This window comes from Acipenser ruthenus, unplaced genomic scaffold (genome assembly GCF_902713425.1).
Source record: "Acipenser ruthenus unplaced genomic scaffold, fAciRut3.2 maternal haplotype, whole genome shotgun sequence".
NCBI lineage: Eukaryota > Metazoa > Chordata > Actinopteri > Acipenseriformes > Acipenseridae > Acipenser > Acipenser ruthenus.
The window spans coordinates 1-22500 of record NW_026708551.1 but is presented as its reverse complement, the minus strand read 5'-3'; the positions used below and the strand labels follow the sequence as shown (position 1 = coordinate 22500).

General features: G+C 33.5%; 14 non-coding genes across 14 annotated transcripts; all 14 read left to right on the top strand.

The window, feature by feature from the left end:
- The first annotated feature begins 322 nt into the window (after positions 1–322).
- Positions 323–394, top strand: trnac-gca (transfer RNA cysteine (anticodon GCA)). The gene has a single exon. It is a non-coding gene; the product is annotated as a tRNA-Cys (tRNA).
- A 1554-nt stretch (positions 395–1948) lies between these two features.
- On the top strand, positions 1949–2020 carry trnac-gca (transfer RNA cysteine (anticodon GCA)). Its single transcript has one exon. It is a non-coding gene; the product is annotated as a tRNA-Cys (tRNA).
- A 1575-nt stretch (positions 2021–3595) lies between these two features.
- Positions 3596–3667, top strand: trnac-gca (transfer RNA cysteine (anticodon GCA)). The gene has a single exon. It is a non-coding gene; the product is annotated as a tRNA-Cys (tRNA).
- Positions 3668–5268: 1601 nt separating this feature from the next.
- trnac-gca (transfer RNA cysteine (anticodon GCA)) lies at positions 5269–5340 on the top strand. The gene has a single exon. It is a non-coding gene; the product is annotated as a tRNA-Cys (tRNA).
- A 1603-nt stretch (positions 5341–6943) lies between these two features.
- trnac-gca (transfer RNA cysteine (anticodon GCA)) lies at positions 6944–7015 on the top strand. Its single transcript has one exon. It is a non-coding gene; the product is annotated as a tRNA-Cys (tRNA).
- Positions 7016–8599: 1584 nt separating this feature from the next.
- On the top strand, positions 8600–8671 carry trnac-gca (transfer RNA cysteine (anticodon GCA)). Its single transcript has one exon. It is a non-coding gene; the product is annotated as a tRNA-Cys (tRNA).
- Positions 8672–10254: 1583 nt separating this feature from the next.
- Positions 10255–10326, top strand: trnac-gca (transfer RNA cysteine (anticodon GCA)). Its single transcript has one exon. It is a non-coding gene; the product is annotated as a tRNA-Cys (tRNA).
- Positions 10327–11886: 1560 nt separating this feature from the next.
- trnac-gca (transfer RNA cysteine (anticodon GCA)) lies at positions 11887–11958 on the top strand. Its single transcript has one exon. It is a non-coding gene; the product is annotated as a tRNA-Cys (tRNA).
- Positions 11959–13519: 1561 nt separating this feature from the next.
- Positions 13520–13591, top strand: trnac-gca (transfer RNA cysteine (anticodon GCA)). The gene has a single exon. It is a non-coding gene; the product is annotated as a tRNA-Cys (tRNA).
- Positions 13592–15175: 1584 nt separating this feature from the next.
- trnac-gca (transfer RNA cysteine (anticodon GCA)) lies at positions 15176–15247 on the top strand. Its single transcript has one exon. It is a non-coding gene; the product is annotated as a tRNA-Cys (tRNA).
- A 1586-nt stretch (positions 15248–16833) lies between these two features.
- Positions 16834–16905, top strand: trnac-gca (transfer RNA cysteine (anticodon GCA)). The gene has a single exon. It is a non-coding gene; the product is annotated as a tRNA-Cys (tRNA).
- A 1560-nt stretch (positions 16906–18465) lies between these two features.
- On the top strand, positions 18466–18537 carry trnac-gca (transfer RNA cysteine (anticodon GCA)). Its single transcript has one exon. It is a non-coding gene; the product is annotated as a tRNA-Cys (tRNA).
- Positions 18538–20117: 1580 nt separating this feature from the next.
- Positions 20118–20189, top strand: trnac-gca (transfer RNA cysteine (anticodon GCA)). Its single transcript has one exon. It is a non-coding gene; the product is annotated as a tRNA-Cys (tRNA).
- Positions 20190–21771: 1582 nt separating this feature from the next.
- Positions 21772–21843, top strand: trnac-gca (transfer RNA cysteine (anticodon GCA)). The gene has a single exon. It is a non-coding gene; the product is annotated as a tRNA-Cys (tRNA).
- Positions 21844–22500: the final 657 nt, after the last annotated feature.

The window sequence follows — 22500 nt, the reverse complement described above, 5'->3', positions numbered from 1 at the left end:
CAGAAACCATAAAGCTTCTCTCTTTTTTTCAACACTAAATTTTGTATTTAGTTTAATTTCTTGAAATAAAAAACGTTAAGCATTTTCTGATTATTATCTATTTCGCTTAGTGTTTTCAAAGAGATACATGTACAACAACGTGTTATTCTATTACTTGACGGACCTTATACAATACTTCTTGAATGTTTTGTTGAAAAATATTGCTGCGGGACACAAGGTAAAAAATAACTAGCCATTGATAGGTTGCATTTCTGAAACTGCAGCTCGGCACCGTTGGTTGTGCTTGGCAGAAAAGGGCATAGCTGGAATAGGCTAGTGAGTCGGGGGTATAGCTCAGTGGTAGAGCTTTTGACTGCAGATCAAGAGGTCCCCGGTTCAAATCCGAGTGCCCCCTTTTTTTCTAAATTAAAATACAAAATGCACGTTAACATTTTTTATTTCAGCTAGAAGCAAAAATTAGTGTTTCAAAGACAGCAACAAGCTACAGACAGGGTTTGAAGACGTGATCCTCAAGTTACGGGACCAAACACCTTACCACTTGGCCACCGCACCCTTTACAAGTGGAGAAATTAGAAGCTTGGCCTCTCTTGAGAAGTCCGCATGGGAAGGCAATCTGGCTGGCCAGTTTAATATAAAAAAGAGTTCCTGTTTGAGCTCAAACCACAAACCTTTCGGTTAACAGTGAACACCAAGGATGGCAACATAGTCATTTAAAAAGACAACAGTGGTCTCCAAATGTATTTAAAATACAAACATAAAATAGGTTGCCAGAAATATATTATCAATAGAAATTAGTAAATACTATTTTGCAAATAGTATTTTTTTTTTTTAATACTTGACACCATCTACCGGCAGTAGCATACACCAATTTTTTATTTATTTTTTCATAAGAATTAACTGAAAGATTCAGTATTGCCTCAATTACCAAGCCTGTCAGTAACTGCAGTTTGCATAAATTAAATATTGCATAAATTAAATATTACCAGTATTGCGGAAAAAGTAGATCCGAACACACACACAAGTAGGGCTTGAAGTTTTCAGGTTTTATTTTTAATCACGAGAAGTCCCTTTAAACAAATTGAGCTGATTCTGTTTCATATTTAAACTCAGAAAAAGCTTTTAATTACAAAACAATCTTTGTTTTTACCTTCATATCTTGCCTGAGCCTAATTCTGGTCCCCTTAATTTTATTTCAAACAGAGCTGACAAATTACGTAATTTGTTCATTCCCGATCCTACTTTTAACTCGCATTTCATTTTTGCAGTCCCCTAATTTAACGCTGTGTTTTTGTTTATTTATTTATTTATTTATTTATTATTATTATTATTATTATTATTATTATTATTATTATTATTATTATTTATGTATTTATGTATTTATGTATTTATTTATTTCTTAGCAGCCGCCCTTATCCTGCGCGACTTACAGTCGTAAACAAAAATACATTTCAAGGATCACAGTACAAGTAATAATACGGTCGAGCAAGATAAATACAATGACTTTGGTTCTAGCAAGTACAAGTACGATTCAAGAAAAATACGATTTTCCCTTGCACTCAAAAATGTGTTACAGTGGCATCTTGGACTTGGTGTCCTTGTTTTCAGAACATTTTGGGGAACGTACTTCAGAAACCATAAAGCTTCTCTCTTTTTTTCAACACTAAATTTTGTATTTAGTTTAATTTCTTGAAATAAAAAACGTTAAGCATTTTCTGATTATTATCTATTTCGCTTAGTGTTTTCAAAGAGATACATGTACAACAACGTGTTATTCTATTACTTGACGGACCTTATACAATACTTCTTGAATGTTTTGTTGAAAAATATTGCTGCGGGACACAAGGTAAAAAATAACTAGCCATTGATAGGTTGCATTTCTGAAACTGCAGCTCGGCACCGTTGGTTGTGCTTGGCAGAAAAGGGCATAGCTGGAATAGGCTAGTGAGTCGGGGGTATAGCTCAGTGGTAGAGCATTTGACTGCAGATCAAGAGGTCCCCGGTTCAAATCCGAGTGCCCCCTTTTTTTCTAAATTAAAATGCACGTTAACATTTTTTATTTCAGCTAGAAGCAAAAATTAGTGTTTCAAAGACAGCAACGAGCTACAGACAGGGTTTGAAGACGTGATCCTCAAGTTACGGGACCAAACACCTTACCACTTGGCCACCGCACCCTTTACAACTGGAGAAATTAGAAGCTTGGCCTCTCTTGAGAAGGCCGCCTGGGAAGGCAATCTGGCTGGCCAGTTTAATATAAAAAAGAGTTCCTGTTTGAGCTCAAACCACAAACCTTTCGGTTAACAGTGAACACCAAGGATGGCAACATAGTCATTTAAAAAGACAACAGTGGTCTCCAAATGTATTTAAAATACAAACATAAAATAGGTTGCCAGAAATATATTATCAATAGAAATTAGTAAATACTATTTTGCAAATAGTATTTTTTTTTTTAATACTTGACACCATCTACCGGCAGTAGCATACACCAATTTTTTATTTATTTTTTCATAAGAATTAACTGAAAGATTCAGTATTGCCTCAATTACCAAGCCTGTCAGTAACTGCAGTTTGCATAAATTAAATATTGCATAAATTAAATATTACCAGTATTGCGGAAAAAGTAGATCCGAACACACACACAAGTAGGGCTTGAAGTTTTCAGGTTTTATTTTTAATCACGAGAAGTCCCTTTAAACAAATTGAGCTGATTCTGTTTCATATTTAAACTCAGAAAAAGCTTTTAATTACAAAACAATCTTTGTTTTTACCTTCATATCTTGCCTGAGCCTAATTCTGGTCCCCTTAATTTTATTTCAAACAGAGCTGACAAATTACGTAATTTGTTCATTCCCGATCCTACTTTTAACTCGCATTTCATTTTTGCAGTCCCCTAATTTAACGCTGTGTTTTTGTTTATTTATTTATTTATTTATTTATTATTATTATTATTATTATTATTATTATTATTATTATTATTATTATTATTATTATTATTATTATTATTTATGTATTTATGTATTTATGTATTTATGTATTTATTTATTTCTTAGCAGCCGCCCTTATCCTGCGCGACTTACAGTCGTAAACAAAAATACATTTCAAGGATCACAGTACAAGTAATAATACGGTCGAGCAAGATAAATACAATGACTTTGGTTCTAGCAAGTACAAGTACGATTCAAGAAAAATACGATTTTCCCTTGCACTCAAAAATGTGTTACAGTGGCATCTTGGACTTGGTGTCCTTGTTTTCAGAACATTTTGGGGAACGTACTTCAGAAACCATAAAGCTTCTCTCTTTTTTTCAACACTAAATTTTGTATTTAGTTTAATTTCTTGAAATAAAAAACGTTAAGCATTTTCTGATTATTATCTATTTCGCTTAGTGTTTTCAAAGAGATACATGTACAACAACGTGTTATTCTATTACTTGACGGACCTTATACAATACTTCTTGAATGTTTTGTTGAAAAATATTGCTGCGGGACACAAGGTAAAAAATAACTAGCCATTGATAGGTTGCATTTCTGAAACTGCAGCTCGGCACCGTTGGTTGTGCTTGGCAGAAAAGGGCATAGCTGGAATAGGCTAGTGAGTCGGGGGTATAGCTCAGTGGTAGAGCATTTGACTGCAGATCAAGAGGTCCCCGGTTCAAATCCGAGTGCCCCCTTTTTTTCTAAATTAAAATACAAAATGCACGTTAACATTTTTTATTTCAGCTAGAAGCAAAAATTAGTGTTTCAAAGACAGCAACGAGCTACAGACAGGGTTTGAAGACGTGATCCTCAAGTTACGGGACCAAACACCTTACCACTTGGCCACCGCACCCTTTACAACTGGAGAAATTAGAAGCTTGGCCTCTCTTGAGAAGGCCGCCTGGGAAGGCAATCTGGCTGGCCAGTTTAATATAAAAAAGAGTTCCTGTTTGAGCTCAAACCACAAACCTTTCGGTTAACAGTGAACACCAAGGATGGCAACATAGTCATTTAAAAAGACAACAGTGGTCTCCAAATGTATTTAAAATACAAACATAAAATAGGTTGCCAGAAATATATTATCAATAGAAATTAGTAAATACTATTTTGCAAATAGTATTTTTTTTTTTTAATACTTGACACCATCTACCGGCAGTAGCATACACCAATTTTTTATTTATTTTTTCATAAGAATTAACTGAAAGATTCAGTATTGCCTCAATTACCAAGCCTGTCAGTAACTGCAGTTTGCATAAATTAAATATTGCATAAATTAAATATTACCAGTATTGCGGAAAAAGTAGATCCGAACACACACACAAGTAGGGCTTGAAGTTTTCAGGTTTTATTTTTAATCACGAGAAGTCCCTTTAAACAAATTGAGCTGATTCTGTTTCATATTTAAACTCAGAAAAAGCTTTTAATTACAAAACAATCTTTGTTTTTACCTTCATATCTTGCCTGAGCCTAATTCTGGTCCCCTTAATTTTATTTCAAACAGAGCTGACAAATTACGTAATTTGTTCATTCCCGATCCTACTTTTAACTCGCATTTCATTTTTGCAGTCCCCTAATTTAACGCTGTGTTTTTGTTTATTTATTTATTTATTTATTTATTATTATTATTATTATTATTATTATTATTATTATTATTATTATTATTATTATTATTATTATTATTATTATTATTATTATTATTATTTATGTATTTATGTATTTATGTATTTATGTATTTATTTATTTCTTAGCAGCCGCCCTTATCCTGCGCGACTTACAGTCGTAAACAAAAATACATTTCAAGGATCACAGTACAAGTAATAATACGGTCGAGCAAGATAAATACAATGACTTTGGTTCTAGCAAGTACAAGTACGATTCAAGAAAAATACGATTTTCCCTTGCACTCAAAAATGTGTTACAGTGGCATCTTGGACTTGGTGTCCTTGTTTTCAGAACATTTTGGGGAACGTACTTCAGAAACCATAAAGCTTCTCTCTTTTTTTCAACACTAAATTTTGTATTTAGTTTAATTTCTTGAAATAAAAAACGTTAAGCATTTTCTGATTATTATCTATTTCGCTTAGTGTTTTCAAAGAGATACATGTACAACAACGTGTTATTCTATTACTTGACGGACCTTATACAATACTTCTTGAATGTTTTGTTGAAAAATATTGCTGCGGGACACAAGGTAAAAAATAACTAGCCATTGATAGGTTGCATTTCTGAAACTGCAGCTCGGCACCGTTGGTTGTGCTTGGCAGAAAAGGGCATAGCTGGAATAGGCTAGTGAGTCGGGGGTATAGCTCAGTGGTAGAGCATTTGACTGCAGATCAAGAGGTCCCCGGTTCAAATCCGAGTGCCCCCTTTTTTTCTAAATTAAAATACAAAATGCACGTTAACATTTTTTATTTCAGCTAGAAGCAAAAATTAGTGTTTCAAAGACAGCAACGAGCTACAGACAGGGTTTGAAGACGTGATCCTCAAGTTACGGGACCAAACACCTTACCACTTGGCCACCGCACCCTTTACAACTGGAGAAATTAGAAGCTTGGCCTCTCTTGAGAAGGCCGCCTGGGAAGGCAATCTGGCTGGCCAGTTTAATATAAAAAAGAGTTCCTGTTTGAGCTCAAACCACAAACCTTTCGGTTAACAGTGAACACCAAGGATGGCAACATAGTCATTTAAAAAGACAACAGTGGTCTCCAAATGTATTTAAAATACAAACATAAAATAGGTTGCCAGAAATATATTATCAATAGAAATTAGTAAATACTATTTTGCAAATAGTATTTTTTTTTTTTAATACTTGACACCATCTACCGGCAGTAGCATACACCAATTTTTTATTTATTTTTTCATAAGAATTAACTGAAAGATTCAGTATTGCCTCAATTACCAAGCCTGTCAGTAACTGCAGTTTGCATAAATTAAATATTGCATAAATTAAATATTACCAGTATTGCGGAAAAAGTAGATCCGAACACACACACAAGTAGGGCTTGAAGTTTTCAGGTTTTATTTTTAATCACGAGAAGTCCCTTTAAACAAATTGAGCTGATTCTGTTTCATATTTAAACTCAGAAAAAGCTTTTAATTACAAAACAATCTTTGTTTTTACCTTCATATCTTGCCTGAGCCTAATTCTGGTCCCCTTAATTTTATTTCAAACAGAGCTGACAAATTACGTAATTTGTTCATTCCCGATCCTACTTTTAACTCGCATTTCATTTTTGCAGTCCCCTAATTTAACGCTGTGTTTTTGTTTATTTATTTATTTATTTATTATTATTATTATTATTATTATTATTATTATTATTATTATTATTATTATTATTATTATTATTATTATTATTATTATTATTATTATTATTATTTATGTATTTATGTATTTATGTATTTATGTATTTATTTATTTCTTAGCAGCCGCCCTTATCCTGCGCGACTTACAGTCGTAAACAAAAATACATTTCAAGGATCACAGTACAAGTAATAATACGGTCGAGCAAGATAAATACAATGACTTTGGTTCTAGCAAGTACAAGTACGATTCAAGAAAAATACGATTTTCCCTTGCACTCAAAAATGTGTTACAGTGGTATCTTGGACTTGGTGTCCTTGTTTTCAGAACATTTTGGGGAACGTACTTCAGAAACCATAAAGCTTCTCTCTTTTTTTCAACACTAAATTTTGTATTTAGTTTAATTTCTTGAAATAAAAAACGTTAAGCATTTTCTGATTATTATCTATTTCGCTTAGTGTTTTCAAAGAGATACATGTACAACAACGTGTTATTCTATTACTTGACGGACCTTATACAATACTTCTTGAATGTTTTGTTGAAAAATATTGCTGCGGGACACAAGGTAAAAAATAACTAGCCATTGATAGGTTGCATTTCTGAAACTGCAGCTCGGCACCGTTGGTTGTGCTTGGCAGAAAAGGGCATAGCTGGAATAGGCTAGTGAGTCGGGGGTATAGCTCAGTGGTAGAGCATTTGACTGCAGATCAAGAGGTCCCCGGTTCAAATCCGAGTGCCCCCTTTTTTTCTAAATTAAAATACAAAATGCACGTTAACATTTTTTATTTCAGCTAGAAGCAAAAATTAGTGTTTCAAAGACAGCAACGAGCTACAGACAGGGTTTGAAGACGTGATCCTCAAGTTACGGGACCAAACACCTTACCACTTGGCCACCGCACCCTTTACAAGTGGAGAAATTAGAAGCTTGGCCTCTCTTGAGAAGTCCGCATGGGAAGGCAATCTGGCTGGCCAGTTTAATATAAAAAAGAGTTCCTGTTTGAGCTCAAACCACAAACCTTTCGGTTAACAGTGAACACCAAGGATGGCAACATAGTCATTTAAAAAGACAACAGTGGTCTCCAAATGTATTTAAAATACAAACATAAAATAGGTTGCCAGAAATATATTATCAATAGAAATTAGTAAATACTATTTTGCAAATAGTATTTTTTTTTTTTAATACTTGACACCATCTACCGGCAGTAGCATACACCAATTTTTTATTTATTTTTTCATAAGAATTAACTGAAAGATTCAGTATTGCCTCAATTACCAAGCCTGTCAGTAACTGCAGTTTGCATAAATTAAATATTGCATAAATTAAATATTACCAGTATTGCGGAAAAAGTAGATCCGAACACACACACAAGTAGGGCTTGAAGTTTTCAGGTTTTATTTTTAATCACGAGAAGTCCCTTTAAACAAATTGAGCTGATTCTGTTTCATATTTAAACTCAGAAAAAGCTTTTAATTACAAAACAATCTTTGTTTTTACCTTCATATCTTGCCTGAGCCTAATTCTGGTCCCCTTAATTTTATTTCAAACAGAGCTGACAAATTACGTAATTTGTTCATTCCCGATCCTACTTTTAACTCGCATTTCATTTTTGCAGTCCCCTAATTTAACGCTGTGTTTTTGTTTATTTATTTATTTATTTATTTATTTATTTATTATTATTATTATTATTATTATTATTATTATTATTATTATTATTATTATTATTTATGTATTTATGTATTTATGTATTTATGTAGTTATGTATTTATTTATTTCTTAGCAGCCGCCCTTATCCTGCGCGACTTACAGTCGTAAACAAAAATACATTTCAAGGATCACAGTACAAGTAATAATACGGTCGAGCAAGATAAATACAATGACTTTGGTTCTAGCAAGTACAAGTACGATTCAAGAAAAATACGATTTTCCCTTGCACTCAAAAATGTGTTACAGTGGCATCTTGGACTTGGTGTCCTTGTTTTCAGAACATTTTGGGGAACGTACTTCAGAAACCATAAAGCTTCTCTCTTTTTTTCAACACTAAATTTTGTATTTAGTTTAATTTCTTGAAATAAAAAACGTTAAGCATTTTCTGATTATTATCTATTTCGCTTAGTGTTTTCAAAGAGATACATGTACAACAACGTGTTATTCTATTACTTGACGGACCTTATACAATACTTCTTGAATGTTTTGTTGAAAAATATTGCTGCGGGACACAAGGTAAAAAATAACTAGCCATTGATAGGTTGCATTTCTGAAACTGCAGCTCGGCACCGTTGGTTGTGCTTGGCAGAAAAGGGCATAGCTGGAATAGGCTAGTGAGTCGGGGGTATAGCTCAGTGGTAGAGCATTTGACTGCAGATCAAGAGGTCCCCGGTTCAAATCCGAGTGCCCCCTTTTTTTCTAAATTAAAATACAAAATGCACGTTAACATTTTTTATTTCAGCTAGAAGCAAAAATTAGTGTTTCAAAGACAGCAACGAGCTACAGACAGGGTTTGAAGACGTGATCCTCAAGTTACGGGACCAAACACCTTACCACTTGGCCACCGCACCCTTTACAACTGGAGAAATTAGAAGCTTGGCCTCTCTTGAGAAGGCCGCCTGGGAAGGCAATCTGGCTGGCCAGTTTAATATAAAAAAGAGTTCCTGTTTGAACTCAAAGCACAAACCTTTCGGTTAACAGTGAACGCCAAGGATGGCAACATAGTCACGGAAAATATTTAAAAAGACAACAGTGGTCTCCAAATGTATTTAAAATACAAACATAAAATAGGTTGCCAGAAATATATTATCAATAGAAATTAGTAAATACTATTTTGCAAATAGTATTTTTTTTAATACTTGACACCATCTACCGGCTGTAGCATACACCAATTTTTTATTTATTTTTTCATAAGAATTAACTGAAAGATTCAGTATTGCCTCAATTACCAAGCCTGTCAGTAACTGCAGTTTGCATAAATTAAATATTGCATAAATTAAATATTACCAGTATTGCGGAAAAAGTAGATCCGAACACACACACAAGTAGGGCTTGAAGTTTTCAGGTTTTATTTTTAATCACGAGAAGTCCCTTTAAACAAATTGAGCTGATTCTGTTTCATATTTAAACTCAGAAAAAGCTTTTAATTACAAAACAATCTTTGTTTTTACCTTCATATCTTGCCTGAGCCTAATTCTGGTCCCCTTAATTTTATTTCAAACAGAGCTGACAAATTACGTAATTTGTTCATTCCCGATCCTACTTTTAACTCGCATTTCATTTTTGCAGTCCCCTAATTTAACGCTGTGTTTTTGTTTATTTATTTATTTATTTATTTATTATTATTATTATTATTATTATTATTATTATTATTATTATTATTATTATTATTATTATTATTATTATTATTTATGTATTTATGTATTTATGTATTTATTTATTTCTTAGCAGCCGCCCTTATCCTGCGCGACTTACAGTCGTAAACAAAAATACATTTCAAGGATCACAGTACAAGTAATAATACGGTCGAGCAAGATAAATACAATGACTTTGGTTCTAGCAAGTACAAGTACGATTCAAGAAAAATACGATTTTCCCTTGCACTCAAAAATGTGTTACAGTGGCATCTTGGACTTGGTGTCCTTGTTTTCAGAACATTTTGGGGAACGTACTTCAGAAACCATAAAGCTTCTCTCTTTTTTTCAACACTAAATTTTGTATTTAGTTTAATTTCTTGAAATAAAAAACGTTAAGCATTTTCTGATTATTATCTATTTCGCTTAGTGTTTTCAAAGAGATACATGTACAACAACGTGTTATTCTATTACTTGACGGACCTTATACAATACTTCTTGAATGTTTTGTTGAAAAATATTGCTGCGGGACACAAGGTAAAAAATAACTAGCCATTGATAGGTTGCATTTCTGAAACTGCAGCTCGGCACCGTTGGTTGTGCTTGGCAGAAAAGGGCATAGCTGGAATAGGCTAGTGAGTCGGGGGTATAGCTCAGTGGTAGAGCATTTGACTGCAGATCAAGAGGTCCCCGGTTCAAATCCGAGTGCCCCCTTTTTTTCTAAATTAAAATACAAAATGCACGTTAACATTTTTTATTTCAGCTAGAAGCAAAAATTAGTGTTTCAAAGACAGCAACGAGCTACAGACAGGGTTTGAAGACGTGATCCTCAAGTTACGGGACCAAACACCTTACCACTTGGCCACCGCACCCTTTACAAGTGGAGAAATTAGAAGCTTGGCCTCTCTTGAGAAGTCCGCATGGGAAGGCAATCTGGCTGGCCAGTTTAATATAAAAAAGAGTTCCTGTTTGAGCTCAAACCACAAACCTTTCGGTTAACAGTGAACACCAAGGATGGCAACATAGTCATTTAAAAAGACAACAGTGGTCTCCAAATGTATTTAAAATACAAACATAAAATAGGTTGCCAGAAATATATTATCAATAGAAATTAGTAAATACTATTTTGCAAATAGTATTTTTTTTTTTTAATACTTGACACCATCTACCGGCAGTAGCATACACCAATTTTTTATTTATTTTTTCATAAGAATTAACTGAAAGATTCAGTATTGCCTCAATTACCAAGCCTGTCAGTAACTGCAGTTTGCATAAATTAAATATTGCATAAATTAAATATTACCAGTATTGCGGAAAAAGTAGATCCGAACACACACACAAGTAGGGCTTGAAGTTTTCAGGTTTTATTTTTAATCACGAGAAGTCCCTTTAAACAAATTGAGCTGATTCTGTTTCATATTTAAACTCAGAAAAAGCTTTTAATTACAAAACAATCTTTGTTTTTACCTTCATATCTTGCCTGAGCCTAATTCTGGTCCCCTTAATTTTATTTCAAACAGAGCTGACAAATTACGTAATTTGTTCATTCCCGATCCTACTTTTAACTCGCATTTCATTTTTGCAGTCCCCTAATTTAACGCTGTGTTTTTGTTTATTTATTTATTTATTTATTTATTATTATTATTATTATTATTATTATTATTATTATTATTATTATTATTATTATTTATGTATTTATGTATTTATGTATTTATTTATTTCTTAGCAGCCGCCCTTATCCTGCGCGACTTACAGTCGTAAACAAAAATACATTTCAAGGATCACAGTACAAGTAATAATACGGTCGAGCAAGATAAATACAATGACTTTGGTTCTAGCAAGTACAAGTACGATTCAAGAAAAATACGATTTTCCCTTGCACTCAAAAATGTGTTACAGTGGCATCTTGGACTTGGTGTCCTTGTTTTCAGAACATTTTGGGGAACGTACTTCAGAAACCATAAAGCTTCTCTCTTTTTTTCAACACTAAATTTTGTATTTAGTTTAATTTCTTGAAATAAAAAACGTTAAGCATTTTCTGATTATTATCTATTTCGCTTAGTGTTTTCAAAGAGATACATGTACAACAACGTGTTATTCTATTACTTGACGGACCTTATACAATACTTCTTGAATGTTTTGTTGAAAAATATTGCTGCGGGACACAAGGTAAAAAATAACTAGCCATTGATAGGTTGCATTTCTGAAACTGCAGCTCGGCACCGTTGGTTGTGCTTGGCAGAAAAGGGCATAGCTGGAATAGGCTAGTGAGTCGGGGGTATAGCTCAGTGGTAGAGCATTTGACTGCAGATCAAGAGGTCCCCGGTTCAAATCCGAGTGCCCCCTTTTTTTCTAAATTAAAATACAAAATGCACGTTAACATTTTTTATTTCAGCTAGAAGCAAAAATTAGTGTTTCAAAGACAGCAACAAGCTACAGACAGGGTTTGAAGACATGATCCTCAAGTTACGAGACCAAACACCTTACCACTTGGCCACCGCACCCTTTACAAGTGGAGAAATTAGAAGCTTGGCCTCTCTTGAGAAGGCCGCCTGGGAAGGCAATCTGGCTGGCCAGTTTAATATAAAAAAGAGTTCCTGTTTGAACTCAAAGCACAAACCTTTCGGTTAACAGTGAACGCCAAGGATGGCAACATAGTCACGGAAAATATTTAAAAAGACAACAGTGGTCTCCAAATGTATTTAAAATACAAACATAAAATAGGTTGCCAGAAATATATTATCAATAGAAATTAGTAAATACTATTTTGCAAATAGTATTTTTTTTAATACTTGACACCATCTACCGGCTGTAGCATACACCAATTTTTTATTTATTTTTTCATAAGAATTAACTGAAAGATTCAGTATTGCCTCAATTACCAAGCCTGTCAGTAACTGCAGTTTGCATAAATTAAATATTGCATAAATTAAATATTACCAGTATTGCGGAAAAAGTAGATCCGAACACACACACAAGTAGGGCTTGAAGTTTTCAGGTTTTATTTTTAATCACGAGAAGTCCCTTTAAACAAATTGAGCTGATTCTGTTTCATATTTAAACTCAGAAAAAGCTTTTAATTACAAAACAATCTTTGTTTTTACCTTCATATCTTGCCTGAGCCTAATTCTGGTCCCCTTAATTTTATTTCAAACAGAGCTGACAAATTACGTAATTTGTTCATTCCCGATCCTACTTTTAACTCGCATTTCATTTTTGCAGTCCCCTAATTTAACGCTGTGTTTTTGTTTATTTATTTATTTATTTATTTATTTATTTATTATTATTATTATTATTATTATTATTATTATTATTATTATTTATGTATTTATGTATTTATGTATTTATTTATTTCTTAGCAGCCGCCCTTATCCTGCGCGACTTACAGTCGTAAACAAAAATACATTTCAAGGATCACAGTACAAGTAATAATACGGTCGAGCAAGATAAATACAATGACTTTGGTTCTAGCAAGTACAAGTACGATTCAAGAAAAATACGATTTTCCCTTGCACTCAAAAATGTGTTACAGTGGTATCTTGGACTTGGTGTCCTTGTTTTCAGAACATTTTGGGGAACGTACTTCAGAAACCATAAAGCTTCTCTCTTTTTTTCAACACTAAATTTTGTATTTAGTTTAATTTCTTGAAATAAAAAACGTTAAGCATTTTCTGATTATTATCTATTTCGCTTAGTGTTTTCAAAGAGATACATGTACAACAACGTGTTATTCTATTACTTGACGGACCTTATACAATACTTCTTGAATGTTTTGTTGAAAAATATTGCTGCGGGACACAAGGTAAAAAATAACTAGCCATTGATAGGTTGCATTTCTGAAACTGCAGCTCGGCACCGTTGGTTGTGCTTGGCAGAAAAGGGCATAGCTGGAATAGGCTAGTGAGTCGGGGGTATAGCTCAGTGGTAGAGCATTTGACTGCAGATCAAGAGGTCCCCGGTTCAAATCCGAGTGCCCCCTTTTTTTCTAAATTAAAATACAAAATGCACGTTAACATTTTTTATTTCAGCTAGAAGCAAAAATTAGTGTTTCAAAGACAGCAACGAGCTACAGACAGGGTTTGAAGACGTGATCCTCAAGTTACGGGACCAAACACCTTACCACTTGGCCACCGCACCCTTTACAAGTGGAGAAATTAGAAGCTTGGCCTCTCTTGAGAAGTCCGCATGGGAAGGCAATCTGGCTGGCCAGTTTAATATAAAAAAGAGTTCCTGTTTGAGCTCAAACCACAAACCTTTCGGTTAACAGTGAACACCAAGGATGGCAACATAGTCATTTAAAAAGACAACAGTGGTCTCCAAATGTATTTAAAATACAAACATAAAATAGGTTGCCAGAAATATATTATCAATAGAAATTAGTAAATACTATTTTGCAAATAGTATTTTTTTTTTTTAATACTTGACACCATCTACCGGCAGTAGCATACACCAATTTTTTATTTATTTTTTCATAAGAATTAACTGAAAGATTCAGTATTGCCTCAATTACCAAGCCTGTCAGTAACTGCAGTTTGCATAAATTAAATATTGCATAAATTAAATATTACCAGTATTGCGGAAAAAGTAGATCCGAACACACACACAAGTAGGGCTTGAAGTTTTCAGGTTTTATTTTTAATCACGAGAAGTCCCTTTAAACAAATTGAGCTGATTCTGTTTCATATTTAAACTCAGAAAAAGCTTTTAATTACAAAACAATCTTTGTTTTTACCTTCATATCTTGCCTGAGCCTAATTCTGGTCCCCTTAATTTTATTTCAAACAGAGCTGACAAATTACGTAATTTGTTCATTCCCGATCCTACTTTTAACTCGCATTTCATTTTTGCAGTCCCCTAATTTAACGCTGTGTTTTTGTTTATTTATTTATTTATTTATTTATTTATTTATTATTATTATTATTATTATTATTATTATTATTATTATTATTATTATTATTATTTATGTATTTATGTATTTATGTATTTATGTAGTTATGTATTTATTTATTTCTTAGCAGCCGCCCTTATCCTGCGCGACTTACAGTCGTAAACAAAAATACATTTCAAGGATCACAGTACAAGTAATAATACGGTCGAGCAAGATAAATACAATGACTTTGGTTCTAGCAAGTACAAGTACGATTCAAGAAAAATACGATTTTCCCTTGCACTCAAAAATGTGTTACAGTGGCATCTTGGACTTGGTGTCCTTGTTTTCAGAACATTTTGGGGAACGTACTTCAGAAACCATAAAGCTTCTCTCTTTTTTTCAACACTAAATTTTGTATTTAGTTTAATTTCTTGAAATAAAAAACGTTAAGCATTTTCTGATTATTATCTATTTCGCTTAGTGTTTTCAAAGAGATACATGTACAACAACGTGTTATTCTATTACTTGACGGACCTTATACAATACTTCTTGAATGTTTTGTTGAAAAATATTGCTGCGGGACACAAGGTAAAAAATAACTAGCCATTGATAGGTTGCATTTCTGAAACTGCAGCTCGGCACCGTTGGTTGTGCTTGGCAGAAAAGGGCATAGCTGGAATAGGCTAGTGAGTCGGGGGTATAGCTCAGTGGTAGAGCATTTGACTGCAGATCAAGAGGTCCCCGGTTCAAATCCGAGTGCCCCCTTTTTTTCTAAATTAAAATACAAAATGCACGTTAACATTTTTTATTTCAGCTAGAAGCAAAAATTAGTGTTTCAAAGACAGCAACGAGCTACAGACAGGGTTTGAAGACGTGATCCTCAAGTTACGGGACCAAACACCTTACCACTTGGCCACCGCACCCTTTACAACTGGAGAAATTAGAAGCTTGGCCTCTCTTGAGAAGGCCGCCTGGGAAGGCAATCTGGCTGGCCAGTTTAATATAAAAAAGAGTTCCTGTTTGAACTCAAAGCACAAACCTTTCGGTTAACAGTGAACGCCAAGGATGGCAACATAGTCACGGAAAATATTTAAAAAGACAACAGTGGTCTCCAAATGTATTTAAAATACAAACATAAAATAGGTTGCCAGAAATATATTATCAATAGAAATTAGTAAATACTATTTTGCAAATAGTATTTTTTTTAATACTTGACACCATCTACCGGCTGTAGCATACACCAATTTTTTATTTATTTTTTCATAAGAATTAACTGAAAGATTCAGTATTGCCTCAATTACCAAGCCTGTCAGTAACTGCAGTTTGCATAAATTAAATATTGCATAAATTAAATATTACCAGTATTGCGGAAAAAGTAGATCCGAACACACACACAAGTAGGGCTTGAAGTTTTCAGGTTTTATTTTTAATCACGAGAAGTCCCTTTAAACAAATTGAGCTGATTCTGTTTCATATTTAAACTCAGAAAAAGCTTTTAATTACAAAACAATCTTTGTTTTTACCTTCATATCTTGCCTGAGCCTAATTCTGGTCCCCTTAATTTTATTTCAAACAGAGCTGACAAATTACGTAATTTGTTCATTCCCGATCCTACTTTTAACTCGCATTTCATTTTTGCAGTCCCCTAATTTAACGCTGTGTTTTTGTTTATTTATTTATTTATTTATTTATTATTATTATTATTATTATTATTATTATTATTATTATTATTATTATTATTATTATTATTATTATTATTATTATTTATGTATTTATGTATTTATGTATTTATTTATTTCTTAGCAGCCGCCCTTATCCTGCGCGACTTACAGTCGTAAACAAAAATACATTTCAAGGATCACAGTACAAGTAATAATACGGTCGAGCAAGATAAATACAATGACTTTGGTTCTAGCAAGTACAAGTACGATTCAAGAAAAATACGATTTTCCCTTGCACTCAAAAATGTGTTACAGTGGCATCTTGGACTTGGTGTCCTTGTTTTCAGAACATTTTGGGGAACGTACTTCAGAAACCATAAAGCTTCTCTCTTTTTTTCAACACTAAATTTTGTATTTAGTTTAATTTCTTGAAATAAAAAACGTTAAGCATTTTCTGATTATTATCTATTTCGCTTAGTGTTTTCAAAGAGATACATGTACAACAACGTGTTATTCTATTACTTGACGGACCTTATACAATACTTCTTGAATGTTTTGTTGAAAAATATTGCTGCGGGACACAAGGTAAAAAATAACTAGCCATTGATAGGTTGCATTTCTGAAACTGCAGCTCGGCACCGTTGGTTGTGCTTGGCAGAAAAGGGCATAGCTGGAATAGGCTAGTGAGTCGGGGGTATAGCTCAGTGGTAGAGCATTTGACTGCAGATCAAGAGGTCCCCGGTTCAAATCCGAGTGCCCCCTTTTTTTCTAAATTAAAATACAAAATGCACGTTAACATTTTTTATTTCAGCTAGAAGCAAAAATTAGTGTTTCAAAGACAGCAACGAGCTACAGACAGGGTTTGAAGACGTGATCCTCAAGTTACGGGACCAAACACCTTACCACTTGGCCACCGCACCCTTTACAAGTGGAGAAATTAGAAGCTTGGCCTCTCTTGAGAAGTCCGCATGGGAAGGCAATCTGGCTGGCCAGTTTAATATAAAAAAGAGTTCCTGTTTGAGCTCAAACCACAAACCTTTCGGTTAACAGTGAACACCAAGGATGGCAACATAGTCATTTAAAAAGACAACAGTGGTCTCCAAATGTATTTAAAATACAAACATAAAATAGGTTGCCAGAAATATATTATCAATAGAAATTAGTAAATACTATTTTGCAAATAGTATTTTTTTTTTTTAATACTTGACACCATCTACCGGCAGTAGCATACACCAATTTTTTATTTATTTTTTCATAAGAATTAACTGAAAGATTCAGTATTGCCTCAATTACCAAGCCTGTCAGTAACTGCAGTTTGCATAAATTAAATATTGCATAAATTAAATATTACCAGTATTGCGGAAAAAGTAGATCCGAACACACACACAAGTAGGGCTTGAAGTTTTCAGGTTTTATTTTTAATCACGAGAAGTCCCTTTAAACAAATTGAGCTGATTCTGTTTCATATTTAAACTCAGAAAAAGCTTTTAATTACAAAACAATCTTTGTTTTTACCTTCATATCTTGCCTGAGCCTAATTCTGGTCCCCTTAATTTTATTTCAAACAGAGCTGACAAATTACGTAATTTGTTCATTCCCGATCCTACTTTTAACTCGCATTTCATTTTTGCAGTCCCCTAATTTAACGCTGTGTTTTTGTTTATTTATTTATTTATTTATTTATTATTATTATTATTATTATTATTATTATTATTATTATTATTATTATTATTATTTATGTATTTATGTATTTATGTATTTATTTATTTCTTAGCAGCCGCCCTTATCCTGCGCGACTTACAGTCGTAAACAAAAATACATTTCAAGGATCACAGTACAAGTAATAATACGGTCGAGCAAGATAAATACAATGACTTTGGTTCTAGCAAGTACAAGTACGATTCAAGAAAAATACGATTTTCCCTTGCACTCAAAAATGTGTTACAGTGGCATCTTGGACTTGGTGTCCTTGTTTTCAGAACATTTTGGGGAACGTACTTCAGAAACCATAAAGCTTCTCTCTTTTTTTCAACACTAAATTTTGTATTTAGTTTAATTTCTTGAAATAAAAAACGTTAAGCATTTTCTGATTATTATCTATTTCGCTTAGTGTTTTCAAAGAGATACATGTACAACAACGTGTTATTCTATTACTTGACGGACCTTATACAATACTTCTTGAATGTTTTGTTGAAAAATATTGCTGCGGGACACAAGGTAAAAAATAACTAGCCATTGATAGGTTGCATTTCTGAAACTGCAGCTCGGCACCGTTGGTTGTGCTTGGCAGAAAAGGGCATAGCTGGAATAGGCTAGTGAGTCGGGGGTATAGCTCAGTGGTAGAGCATTTGACTGCAGATCAAGAGGTCCCCGGTTCAAATCCGAGTGCCCCCTTTTTTTCTAAATTAAAATACAAAATGCACGTTAACATTTTTTATTTCAGCTAGAAGCAAAAATTAGTGTTTCAAAGACAGCAACAAGCTACAGACAGGGTTTGAAGACATGATCCTCAAGTTACGAGACCAAACACCTTACCACTTGGCCACCGCACCCTTTACAAGTGGAGAAATTAGAAGCTTGGCCTCTCTTGAGAAGGCCGCCTGGGAAGGCAATCTGGCTGGCCAGTTTAATATAAAAAAGAGTTCCTGTTTGAACTCAAAGCACAAACCTTTCGGTTAACAGTGAACGCCAAGGATGGCAACATAGTCACGGAAAATATTTAAAAAGACAACAGTGGTCTCCAAATGTATTTAAAATACAAACATAAAATAGGTTGCCAGAAATATATTATCAATAGAAATTAGTAAATACTATTTTGCAAATAGTATTTTTTTTAATACTTGACACCATCTACCGGCTGTAGCATACACCAATTTTTTATTTATTTTTTCATAAGAATTAACTGAAAGATTCAGTATTGCCTCAATTACCAAGCCTGTCAGTAACTGCAGTTTGCATAAATTAAATATTGCATAAATTAAATATTACCAGTATTGCGGAAAAAGTAGATCCGAACACACACACAAGTAGGGCTTGAAGTTTTCAGGTTTTATTTTTAATCACGAGAAGTCCCTTTAAACAAATTGAGCTGATTCTGTTTCATATTTAAACTCAGAAAAAGCTTTTAATTACAAAACAATCTTTGTTTTTACCTTCATATCTTGCCTGAGCCTAATTCTGGTCCCCTTAATTTTATTTCAAACAGAGCTGACAAATTACGTAATTTGTTCATTCCCGATCCTACTTTTAACTCGCATTTCATTTTTGCAGTCCCCTAATTTAACGCTGTGTTTTTGTTTATTTATTTATTTATTTATTTATTATTATTATTATTATTATTATTATTATTATTATTATTATTATTATTATTATTATTATTATTATTATTTATGTATTTATGTATTTATGTATTTATTTATTTCTTAGCAGCCGCCCTTATCCTGCGCGACTTACAGTCGTAAACAAAAATACATTTCAAGGATCACAGTACAAGTAATAATACGGTCGAGCAAGATAAATACAATGACTTTGGTTCTAGCAAGTACAAGTACGATTCAAGAAAAATACGATTTTCCCTTGCACTCAAAAATGTGTTACAGTGGCATCTTGGACTTGGTGTCCTTGTTTTCAGAACATTTTGGGGAACGTACTTCAGAAACCATAAAGCTTCTCTCTTTTTTTCAACACTAAATTTTGTATTTAGTTTAATTTCTTGAAATAAAAAACGTTAAGCATTTTCTGATTATTATCTATTTCGCTTAGTGTTTTCAAAGAGATACATGTACAACAACGTGTTATTCTATTACTTGACGGACCTTATACAATACTTCTTGAATGTTTTGTTGAAAAATATTGCTGCGGGACACAAGGTAAAAAATAACTAGCCATTGATAGGTTGCATTTCTGAAACTGCAGCTCGGCACCGTTGGTTGTGCTTGGCAGAAAAGGGCATAGCTGGAATAGGCTAGTGAGTCGGGGGTATAGCTCAGTGGTAGAGCATTTGACTGCAGATCAAGAGGTCCCCGGTTCAAATCCGAGTGCCCCCTTTTTTTCTAAATTAAAATACAAAATGCACGTTAACATTTTTTATTTCAGCTAGAAGCAAAAATTAGTGTTTCAAAGACAGCAACGAGCTACAGACAGGGTTTGAAGACGTGATCCTCAAGTTACGGGACCAAACACCTTACCACTTGGCCACCGCACCCTTTACAAGTGGAGAAATTAGAAGCTTGGCCTCTCTTGAGAAGTCCGCATGGGAAGGCAATCTGGCTGGCCAGTTTAATATAAAAAAGAGTTCCTGTTTGAGCTCAAACCACAAACCTTTCGGTTAACAGTGAACACCAAGGATGGCAACATAGTCATTTAAAAAGACAACAGTGGTCTCCAAATGTATTTAAAATACAAACATAAAATAGGTTGCCAGAAATATATTATCAATAGAAATTAGTAAATACTATTTTGCAAATAGTATTTTTTTTTTTTAATACTTGACACCATCTACCGGCAGTAGCATACACCAATTTTTTATTTATTTTTTCATAAGAATTAACTGAAAGATTCAGTATTGCCTCAATTACCAAGCCTGTCAGTAACTGCAGTTTGCATAAATTAAATATTGCATAAATTAAATATTACCAGTATTGCGGAAAAAGTAGATCCGAACACACACACAAGTAGGGCTTGAAGTTTTCAGGTTTTATTTTTAATCACGAGAAGTCCCTTTAAACAAATTGAGCTGATTCTGTTTCATATTTAAACTCAGAAAAAGCTTTTAATTACAAAACAATCTTTGTTTTTACCTTCATATCTTGCCTGAGCCTAATTCTGGTCCCCTTAATTTTATTTCAAACAGAGCTGACAAATTACGTAATTTGTTCATTCCCGATCCTACTTTTAACTCGCATTTCATTTTTGCAGTCCCCTAATTTAACGCTGTGTTTTTGTTTATTTATTTATTTATTTATTTATTTATTTATTATTATTATTATTATTATTATTATTATTATTATTATTATTATTATTATTATTATTATTTATGTATTTATGTATTTATGTAGTTATGTATTTATTTATTTCTTAGCAGCCGCCCTTATCCTGCGCGACTTACAGTCGTAAACAAAAATACATTTCAAGGATCACAGTACAAGTAATAATACGGTCGAGCAAGATAAATACAATGACTTTGGTTCTAGCAAGTACAAGTACGATTCAAGAAAAATACGATTTTCCCTTGCACTCAAAAATGTGTTACAGTGGCATCTTGGACTTGGTGTCCTTGTTTTCAGAACATTTTGGGGAACGTACTTCAGAAACCATAAAGCTTCTCTCTTTTTTTCAACACTAAATTTTGTATTTAGTTTAATTTCTTGAAATAAAAAACGTTAAGCATTTTCTGATTATTATCTATTTCGCTTAGTGTTTTCAAAGAGATACATGTACAACAACGTGTTATTCTATTACTTGACGGACCTTATACAATACTTCTTGAATGTTTTGTTGAAAAATATTGCTGCGGGACACAAGGTAAAAAATAACTAGCCATTGATAGGTTGCATTTCTGAAACTGCAGCTCGGCACCGTTGGTTGTGCTTGGCAGAAAAGGGCATAGCTGGAATAGGCTAGTGAGTCGGGGGTATAGCTCAGTGGTAGAGCATTTGACTGCAGATCAAGAGGTCCCCGGTTCAAATCCGAGTGCCCCCTTTTTTTCTAAATTAAAATACAAAATGCACGTTAACATTTTTTATTTCAGCTAGAAGCAAAAATTAGTGTTTCAAAGACAGCAACAAGCTACAGACAGGGTTTGAAGACATGATCCTCAAGTTACGAGACCAAACACCTTACCACTTGGCCACCGCACCCTTTACAAGTGGAGAAATTAGAAGCTTGGCCTCTCTTGAGAAGTCCGCATGGGAAGGCAATCTGGCTGGCCAGTTTAATATAAAAAAGAGTTCCTGTTTGTGCTCAAACCACAAACCTTTCGGTTAACAGTGAACGCCAAGGATGGCAACATAGTCACGGAAAATATTTAAAAAGACAATAGTGGTCTCCAAATGTATTTAAAATACAAACATAAAATAGGTTGCCAGAAATATATTATCAATAGAAATTAGTAAATACTATTTTGCAAATAGTATTTTTTTTAATACTTGACACCATCTACCGGCTGTAGCATACACCAATTTTTTATTTATTTTTTCATAAGAATTAACTGAAAGATTCAGTATTGCCTCAATTACCAAGCCTGTCAGTAACTGCAGTTTGCATAAATTAAATATTGCATAAATTAAATATTACCAGTATTGCGGAAAAAGTAGATCCGAACACACACACAAGTAGGGCTTGAAGTTTTCAGGTTTT